General features: G+C 38.2%; 1 long non-coding RNA gene across 1 annotated transcript; it reads right to left on the bottom strand.

The window, feature by feature from the left end:
- Window positions 1–6,081: 6,081 nt before the first annotated feature.
- LOC113158236 lies at window positions 6,082–7,023 on the bottom strand. The gene is made up of 4 exons (XR_003298565.1): window positions 6,846–7,023; window positions 6,637–6,730; window positions 6,396–6,525; window positions 6,082–6,283 (listed from the first exon to the last, which is right to left on the bottom strand). It is a non-coding gene; the product is annotated as an uncharacterized LOC113158236 (long non-coding RNA).
- Window positions 7,024–10,819: the final 3,796 nt, after the last annotated feature.

Below are 10,819 nucleotides of genomic sequence, written 5' to 3'. Positions count from 1 at the left end.
AGGTACCTTAGTTTGGTCACTAACAAAAGTCAAAAGAAGTCTTACTTTTGCGCCAGCATATCCAGGAGAACATGTGCATGGTCCCAGAGGGCTGGCATCATTGGGCACAGTGCTGCCCGTAACTGCCCTTCATAATCTCTGAATGATACAACAAATGAACATAACATGATAATGAACATAAATAAGAAAGGCAAATATCTGGAGACAAGTTAACAGTATGGACTTTATGATGTTAAATCTTCAACTTATTTTTAAACAACAGATGTTGGTCAGTCATAGAATCAATTAAAAAATGCACTACAATAAAACATCTTAAGATCTAATTAAATATCAAAATGATGTTATAAAAAAATATGTTATAACTGAGAATCACCTCACGGTGGTAGCACAAAATAAATCCAAAATATATCTTTAAAGTGGGGTGTAGAGGAAGTCACCTCCTCTTTTCACAGTGGTCTCCACACACACACACACTGACCAGTGACTGAGTCACATCCCAGAGAGCTCTCCTGGCATTGGCATTTACTGAGGCATCCTTGGGCCCCAGAAACCAGACTCACAGGCTGTGAAGGTCAGAAAATGTTGTGCACAGGACATTGTTGATGAAATATGTTAATGATGTGATCTCTGTATGTCCAGTCTGCGGGTCACAGCTGGCATCGGCGAGGCATGAACAGTGCATTACACAGCCTGGTCCATGATATTCTAGAGGGCACTCTATGCAAACAGACAGTCATGGTTTAGTAGTTCAAACTGTACTTAACAGACACCTTCAATCTCAGTATGATTGAAACGCACCGTTATGCAGAGATTTCCTGTGAAGCCTGGCTTGAAGTCACAGCCTTCATTCTGCTTGTTGCAGGAGCCGTTCTCACAGCTAAGGCAGACAGAGCGGCACTTCAAGTCCCAAAAACCATTAGGGCTATCTGGGGAGTATCAAGTCTTTGTTAGTAAATCAGATTAATGCAGCAGTAGGCCATAAAGCCATATATGTGTGAAAAACTTGGAGGAGAATGTAATACATAGGTTTCTGAATGTAATAAATCTCATTTTGAGGAAGTAATGGACCAAGGATGGGGTTACTTCAGAGAAGCAAAACGAGAACATACACCACATTTGTTCAGTGGTCTAAAGATAATACTGATACTGGACTCTCATCATGTCTCATCACATTTCTTCCCCCTATATGCAACAAAACCATAATTACTATTAAAGCCCAATGTAGCAAAATAAGCATACTATTCTGACAAGATGGTCCTGTCTCTCCTGCAAGACAGAGGCACTGTCCAGTCACGGGATCACAAGGAGATCCTTCGCAGTCACAGCCAGACGACAGTTTTCTCCATAGCTCCCAGTTTGGCAGGCCAAGCCTCACATGACAAAACGAAAAACAAAGACTGATGTAACACAATGATCCACAAGACAGCATTTCACAACATTGAACACAACTGCTTAAGGGATAAAACCACACAAATGAACTTTTAGGTAAACTCAATCATTTTCAATTTGTTTATTCAGTCCTAGGTTTTGGACTGTGCATTAGTGCTGACCTACTGTAACTCTGCTCCGTTAGACAACTCTGCTGTTATTTTAGTCCACTCAACAGAGATGCAAAGTCATGATTTTTCCAGAAGCTCCAGATTAATAATCAGTATAACTGTAGTTTGCAAAACAGAGCCGAGTTTTAGATGAACGAGCGGTGTCAAAACACAAAGGTCACTAGGTGACCCCACAACATATTTTTGGTTGTACAGTTCATGATAACAGGAACACCTACTGTGACCAGGTGAATTCAAGACACAGCCTTATTTATCCCACCTACTAAATCCATTTAATGCATTTAAAGTAACAGAGAATTTTGGGAACTGAAAAAGATTGTGACAAAGATGGAGAGACTCAGAAAATAATTTGTGCCGTCAGTGTAACAGAGTTTATCAGAAAGGCCAAACAATCCCCACACTGTGAGTGCTGTGGAGTTCAGCTTTGTGGGGAACCTGTGACATGTATCTCCATGAAGGTCTGCAGGACACCGCTTTCTACATTCTCACACAGTCCTGGGGTCACACAACCTTCCACCTAAACAATGGCATAACTGCACGCAGCCTGCACCGAAGAAGCCAGGGTCACATTCTACTTTGGGGACATGAGAAGTATTTTTATAAGTAGCAGCTTGTTAAGGAAAGCATGATTTTTCCAATCAAAGTTCATTTTCAATGTCTTATATGAGGATGAAAGGATTCCATATAATTAACATAACTTAACATTTAAGGGAAAGTTTTCAAATATTTTAACTAATGTATGTAGGTTTTTAATACCTTGAAGACAAAGACAAATTCATTTATTAACATAGATTTTTTATTCCCACTTAAATGTTTATATATTTTGGCACCCACAGAAGTCTCATTAGATGTTTTTGTTTGTTTCGCTTTATCAAACAAATCTTCATGGTAAGAATATGAAAAATTATACATTGAGTCTTGTCACAATGAACTTCAAGTGTCTTGAAAGTTATATCATAATACCACAAACGTATAACTTAAAACATGACAACTAACTTAATGTATGGCAAAAAGTCATCCATGTCTGCAGCAAATCAGACTTTGAGGGCAATAATCAAACAACAACAACAACAACATCTATTCATGGATCCTGCAAATCAATCAAATCAATGTGCCTTCTACTTGCTAATTTTGTTCTTGCTCTCCATATCACCTTCAAACAGATTTTAACAGATTCTGTGTGGAACTAGACAGTATTTATGGACAGTATTTTTTCACAAATCTCCCTTTTCTTAATATATAACAATGATCATTATCCAGACTGTTCTCTTCAACCCTCTGTCTCCTTGTATCGCTTTCTGTCTCATCTGTGTCTTTATTTGCTTGGGAACATGATTCTGTTTCTTTCTCTTGTACCGTCTTCACCTCTGAAGCTGTTTCATCTCCACTGTCACCTGTGATCTCCTGCTTGCTGTCTCTCTTAGTCATGTTTGTCTTCGTAACATTGGGTCTATCTTTCCACTCCACACTCTTGGTTTTCTCTTCCAGCACATTTTGTTTTTATTGTGGGTGTTTGTTCCTAGTCAATCTTCTTTTCAGAGCCCTAAGTGTAAGGTTAAGTGTTTCTTTCACTTTGTTTTCCACGACCTCCTCATTTCTAGGCTCACACTGGGCCTCATCACTGTTTTTGACTGTCTCTTTCATTTGCTTGTCCTTTTCTTTTGCATCACTAATAGTGACATCCAATGTGAGTTTAGAAGGGGAACATGTCTGGGAATAGCACACTTCTTCTAACTCCTGTATGCTCTCAGCTTTCTTGCTTCCACTTTCATTTTTCACATCCTGCTTTTCATTTTTCTTTGTCCTGTCTGACTGTTTCTTCTTGCTGATGTCCTTGTTCTCCAAATCACACTCTTTGAGACACACATTTGGTTCATGAGCCCTGTCTTTCACACTGTTCTCCTGCATCTCCGTGTTTCTTTTTTCACCATCAGTCCCCTCTGTATCCCCTGTGTTAGTCTCTCTTACTTGCCTGCTTTCATCTTTTGAATCAGACAAAGACATCGCCGTTTGGTCTTCATCCTCTGCCTCACTTTCTTCTGACAGCAGTTCGTCAGTGTCTGTGTCCTGCAGCGGAGGCATTTCATCCTCAGAGGTTGAATCCATGTCTGACTCAACAGCTTCTTCATTCAGAGCCTTCATCCTTGACTCCCTGACTTTGAATTGATCCCCCGTTGAGGGCAATCCAACATAGAATTTTTCAGCTGTGGCAGGGTCATGGCACATTGCCCTGGCAACCTGATCCCTCTTTTTTTCAGACAGGTATCGATCAGCCTTCAAACACAGACCACAATTGTAAGCTTATGCACCATTTATATAAAGTAAGACTCCAAAACTCTTGTGAGTTACTAACCTGGGTGGATACGCTTGATCGTATCAGGTTGAAAGAGACAGTTCCAGGCAGATTTGCATTGTTCCATGCAGACTGAAAACAGGATCCAAGCATCTTAATCTGCTCCCCGTTAGCAGTGTGGAACACAAAAGGACAGTCATTACAGTTAAGTGTTGTGTTGGAAATTTCCACCAGTTCATTGAGCCACTTATATTCTTCCATCTTGAGGGCAAATCGGGCATGGCCAAACACTCTGTCTGTGTTTTGCTTCCCAATCTATGAGATAAAAAAAATAGAGAGTTAAAATTTAAGTAGAAATATAGATTTTTGTAAATAAAACTATATATGTCTTGGAACTTACCCACACAACACTGCCTTTTTTACCCAATGTGGCATCAATAGTGTCCTCTTTACAGATGTTCTTGAGAACAACTGGGCGATGTCCGGTGAGAATGGCTAGATATCCTGCCATGTAGCCCATCAGGAGATAGTGATGGCTGATGCGACCCATTCGTTTTAGTTTCTCTAGAACAATAAACACATAGTACATTTAATAATAAAAGCTGAGGTGATTAATTATTCAAGTTTTTAAGCTGTGTATGTGGCATCTTACTTAACAATCTGGGAATTTTCTTCATGGCCTTTTTCATAAAGGCTAATTCATCAGAAGCACTCACAGCATTTTCTGAAAAATAATTAGAATTAATTTAGACTAGAACTAGTTAACACTGTACTTTTAAATTACACACATACCATTTATTCAGAATTTTTCAACTCACTCAATCATGCTTAGTTAAAAAAAATTATCAAAAATCTATTCACCAGAGAAATTCCAAATCCATAGTATCTTGAGATTACATATATGCATGGATATAAAAATGTGATGGTTATATATATATGTGTGTGTGTGTGTGTGTGTGTATATATATATATATATATATATATATATATATATATATATATATATATATATATATATATATATATATTAACATCGGGGCTGATTTTTTAAGGGAAATAGTAGATTCATTGGTGGAATAGTTAGAAACTAATATGTGAAATGATCATGACTTATTTTCTTGTAAAATGGAGGGTGTAAAGATCTTTTATGAACAAGCTTGAAATATTGTTAATAAACGTTGCTTGAGATCAAGGCTTAAAAATGAACTGGGAAATCCATATTCATTACTCTGTCCCACAATTTCTATATGTTTATCGTGCAAGTTAATCAAATACTCACTTGTCTTCTGTCGTCTGACCTTTTCTCGATGGACAGCGAGAACCCTGTCCACTTCAGACTGCAACCGTTTTAGATGATACAGTAGCGCAGATATTTCTTGGTCACTCAGTTTGCTACGCATGATGTGAAAACTTCTGACATGTGTCAGGAAAGCGGACACACAGTTAAGCATGTTCTTTATGGATGTTGGTGCATAGCCTTCTTCTTCTAGTTGTTTGGGATACCTGTATTGAAATCCAGTGCAGGATTGTTTATCAAGCAACATTATTTAGACATAAAGTGAAGCTATTGTATTATTGACTTAAGTCAGCTTCTTATACTTACTCCCTTAATTTCTGGATGTTGTACAGAAACCGTAGTGATGTTACTGCATTGTTTATATTCTTTCTGGTTGTCAGCAAGAAGATCATGAAGCGCAGTACATGAGATTTTTGCAATTTCGCATTTTCTCTATCTGCTGAAGATGTTCGAGAGCCCAGCCTAAATTTATAGAAGTCATCAAGCACCTCCCCTGCAGAAACAGAACCATCACTTTGATCACACATTTTTATATCTATGCACTAAAATAAACTGCCACCATTATCCAAAACTGGAATCCATAAATAAGAAAAGATATAGCTATACCACAAAACTCACCACAAAATGTTCCTTCAAGTGGGAGATAGCTGCGGCCACCTTTTTTGGGAGTGCTCCATATAATTTCTTCTGTCTGGTTGTTCGGATCAGTCGTTTCAACGCAGGGGCTGGGGTTAAAGATAGATGCCTTTTCTGCCAGGACCTTTGTCATAGTTACTTCTAATCTCTCAACTCTCAGAGCTAAAGCGGCACAGCCCTTACAGCTTTTCCCCTCAGGTTGACTAAACTTTGGTTTTTTTGATGAGTTGTTGGAGAAAGCTGTTATCCATGCACGGAGAGCAGGGTTGATACTGTCCATCGATGTCCCACTTGTATTTTGTGAAAAGCTGGTGGATGGCATCTCATCCAGTGGTCTTGGAGCTGTTGTTGGCTCCTCCTCAGTTGTTACCTCCACCTCGATCACATCACTGTCTGTTATATTTGTTGTAATGTCACCTAGTTGGACAACTGCCTCATCCGAATTTGTTCCCACTTCTCCCTGCTTTTCTTCTTGAATTTCACCATCAGTATTCTGATCTATTTGTTTAAAACAGTGTACATGTACATTTATCACTCTTTAATGAACTCAATGCCAACCAGACCAATACAATGACATTTGTTCCACATCAAGTTGTGGGGATGAACATACCATTTTTGTTAAACATTGGATCGATATCCAGAATGCACACAAGTGCAGGTGTAGGGTTTGATGCTCTTAATTCTGCAATTTTATTAACAATCAGCATCCGCTTGGACTGGAGCATTAATTGTTCAACCTCCTAAAAAGTGATAAAGATAGAAAATATGTTACTGTATCTAGTTAAAAATGGTTAAAATACATTTAATTGTACACAAATAACAACCCTTGTACACATATAGTTTAAACTTACCTGTGGGTTACACAAATGAAAGTTCATTAAATGCTTGTCCAGCCTCACTACATTCTTTTTGTCACATACAGGGCACTGGAGGCTTCCATTTACCCTTTAAAATAAATGCACATTGTGTTATTAACATGAATTCTAGACAATTAATCAATGTAAAATTTCTTGTGATTATGTTATTATGTAAAGGATGTGTACTGTATATGAAACTATACCTCCCAGATCCATAGGCCAGAAGAAGTTTGCGTTCTTCCACATTAGAAACATGATGGGTAACGTTCAAATGTTGCCCGAGGTTCTGGGATTTCTTAAAGCATATGGCACAATATTTTTTATCCTGTTTAAATACAATAATGTTATGAGTAGGGAGGCCATTTTATTTAGAGAGGATTTGAAAAGGTTATATTACAAAATAGGTAGGTTGAACTGAACCCTTGTATGGTGTTGCATGGGGTCTGTGAGACCCATTTAATTTTCATTTGTTATCAGAAGAAAACACTGTCATTGATGCCACAGTGTTCCCACAAATAAAATGTAATTGTGTTCAATTAAAACATTCAAAATGCACCGGGTCCACCAGACCCACGAACACTGACTGAATAATAAAAATATGAACACCGCACATTGGTTAAGCAACCTTTCTATCAACGTGTTAATCAAGAAAAGAGTAAGATTGATAAAAAAGTCCATCTATGTAAACTTCTGTCAATCTACGTAAAACTTGCAACATCCAAATACTAATTTAGATTTAAGATTCAACACTGTAACAACCCTTATTGCCAGATTGAATTTGTTTTGACTTGTTACAGTTGTTCTCAACAAAGACAGAAAGAAAGGGAACCACAACCAGGAAAGATCCACACCAACACAAATACACAATAACATCAATACAATACAAGTACACTCTCAGGTATTTATATTCACGTATCACCTCCACCTCCTCCCTCTGAATAGAGAAAGGAGAAAGTCCTGCACCAGTCTAAAAAACTGTCCACTACTCCACAGTACTCTGTGACGTCTCCACCCTAATTACATCCTACAACTGCAGAGTCATCAGAGAACTTCTGTCGGAGGTCGTGGGGGTAGTGAACTGCAGGGGCTTCTGAGGCTCAACCTGGAATCCCCACAGTCTCCTGGCAGCTGGACTTGTGCTCGCAGTTTTTTGCCTCTTTTATATCCCCTTGTTGTCCTCTTTCTGATCTCCTCTGGGATGTTTAAAGTCCCGCCGTCCACCGTACAATCAGCTGATCCCGGGTGTAAACAAGAAGCAGTCTCCATGGTGATGGAGCAGCTGCTGTGCTCCGGTCTTACGGATGAGTGAATGTATGAATTCAAAGATGAAAGCGGAGATAAAAACTCTCTCGAACAACATGGTCTGAGAGGGTAGAACTTAATTTCCAAAACTGCTAACATATATACACAAAATATTGTAAATAAGAAAATAAAACGCAGAAAAGACGTCACAAAGAAGAGAACAACTGTAACCGGCCGAAGTTTGGGAACCGTCCGCGCGCTGCGCCTGCGCACCTCACTTTAGCTAAACATTCAAGTTTGAAATAACGAGATATTTCGTAACTATTAATGTTTACTTCTTCAAGACCATTATGTATTTATTTCAATGCAATTCAACCTCCAAGTCTAAATTTCGGTTTATCTAAAAAGCTAATCCTAACATTCAGCTAAACTGTAAAGGTTATACAACACCTAATGCTAGTTTAAACAATAAACTGTCATCGTCTACACAACTATTTTTTAAAGAAATAAACGTATATATACATATATAGATATATACAATATATATATTATAGTTGGAAAATGGCAGCCACTCACCATGCTTCCAGCTTTCACTCTCTCCTCCAGGCTTCCACTTCACTTTTGGATTAGGGCCACACCTCTTTCTAAACTCCATCTATATTCCAACTAACACATTTCTGTCTATATTCCAACTAACACATTTCTGTCTATATTCCAACTTATATATACAAATATTATTCCAACTTTCAAATTCCAGTTACGGTAATGTAGCCTACTTGTTCATTTGGTAAACAGAAGAATCTTCAGGTGACGATAGTAAGAGGTAGATAAAAAGTGCAACAAAACTTCTTACTTGAAGCTACAGATATATCAATTTGTGACTTAGCAAGTACAGTACAGTTTTTATTGAATCTTCAAATACAATTGCATTTCATCTTTACAGATTTTTATTATTAAGTGCTGTACAGTTTTTAAGTTTTTCATTTGCCTGCAAGCAAGCACAGTATCTTATTGGGAATAAAAATGCCTTGTTTTTTAACTGTGCATAGCTGTAGCTGAATAGTTAGGGTTACTACAACCACTTTGCACACTTAATAATCAAGCGCCATAGTTCCATATTTTACGTGTGGTTCCTTGAGTTTCCAAATGTAGAATGGGAGGCAGAGCCTTTCACTATCAAGCCCCTCTCGTGTGGAACCAGCTCCCAGTTCAGGTTCTGGAGGCAGACACCCTCTCTACATTTAAGACTAGACTTCAAACTTTCCTTTTTGATAAATCTTATAGTTAGAGATGGATCAGGTGACTCTGAACCATCTCTCAGTTCTGCTGCCATAGCTTAGTCTGTTGGGGGAACTCTACTGATAAACTGAGCTCCTCCCCTCTCTCCTTTCTCCTCTATCCATTCAAATTCTACCATTTCATGTCATTAACTTTGTGTCCTCTCTCTCCTGTAGTTGTGTTTCCTCCTCTCTGTCTCCCTCTCTCTGTACTTTTCTGCAGGTATCCTCGGCCTGGAGCTGTTATCTCCAGAAACCATTTGACCTGCCCCATGTTCTTGCTGCTTGTTGTTGTTTTTGTTGCCTGTTGTTCTTTTTCAATTTAATTCAATTATATTTATTTCTATAGCACTTTCTACAACTGACATTGTCACAAGCAGCTTTACACAAGCAAAGAAACTATGGAAGTTTACATAAACAGTGAATGAGTATGAATCATATTAAATGGGCATAGGTTGTCCCTGATGAGCAAGCTGAGGGCAACAGTGGTGATTACATGCTGTGCCGGCAGTCGGTAGTCCAGTATAACAGTTTATATCTATAAGCTATTGTGGAGTACAGTTAGTCATTGCAGGCTCTGGCAGACTTGTTCCAGTCCTGGATTATCAAGCGTTGAGTCGAGACCTCACAGAAAAAGCTTCCGACATCCGCCGAGGCCAGGACCGAGTTTGTGGTGGCGTGTAACCAACACCAGTCACCACACAGGGCCATACGGGGCATCCAAGCGGCGAGATCTTCGACCAGAAAAGGGTGGAACAACGTGTAGCTTGACAGAGAGACAGGAAAAGGGAAAGACAGAGAGAACAGGAGAGCAGAAGAGGAGAGAAAACAGTTAGGTATGATCACAGTCAGATAAAGTTTGAGGTGAATGTATATTTAGTAAAGAGTGTAGAATGCAGCAGGGACTCTTGCAGGACTAACTATGACAGCCTTACTTAAAGGGTGAGCCAGAAGGAAACAATATACACAATAACAATATATTCTGTAATGTCTTAAACCTTACACTTTTAAGTGCCTTGAGATGACTTCTGTTGTGATTTGGCACACAAATAAAATAGAATTCAATTGAATTATTAAACCTGCCAGGAAACTTTTTGTGTTGTCTCAAGTGCCAGGATGCTGTTTCCAAGCAGTAAAAATGATGCATAAAACCTTGCCTTAAGCAGCACATTTACAGCATTTCCATGCTACCTACAGTTACATTAACGTTGCCTTTGCACTGTACCTTGTACATCAAAGAATTTATAGCACAAAACAAGGTGAATTTAAATAAAGCAAAACAAAAATAAATTTTACTTATAATCAGAAGACACAAAATAGTGCATTCTGCAGTGTGTATACACTTTTGGTTTGTTATTTTTCTTAATGAACCAAGACACATATTAAGCTCAATGAAAAAGTATATTTGGAAGACATTTTGAGAATTAATTTAAAAGGGGTAGAACCACTCTATTTTTTAAATGTATATTGTTTAAAAGAGAATTCCAAAAGCTTTTTTCCTTTTGGTGTATTTTTATTATGATTTTGGAGTTCCTTATTATGTGTTTATTTGTAAATTTTCTGTCTACAATGTTAATACTAACGATATTTAAACTGTGTGAAGTCAAGTGACATGTCGTTAATTCAATTATTTCATGGGGAATAGCCCTTGCTACAGA

Source organism: Anabas testudineus, unplaced genomic scaffold (assembly GCF_900324465.2).
Source record: "Anabas testudineus unplaced genomic scaffold, fAnaTes1.2 Contig234arrow_ctg1, whole genome shotgun sequence".
NCBI classification, from domain to species: Eukaryota; Metazoa; Chordata; class Actinopteri; order Anabantiformes; family Anabantidae; genus Anabas; species Anabas testudineus.
This window is presented reverse-complemented; position numbering and strand designations above follow the sequence as displayed.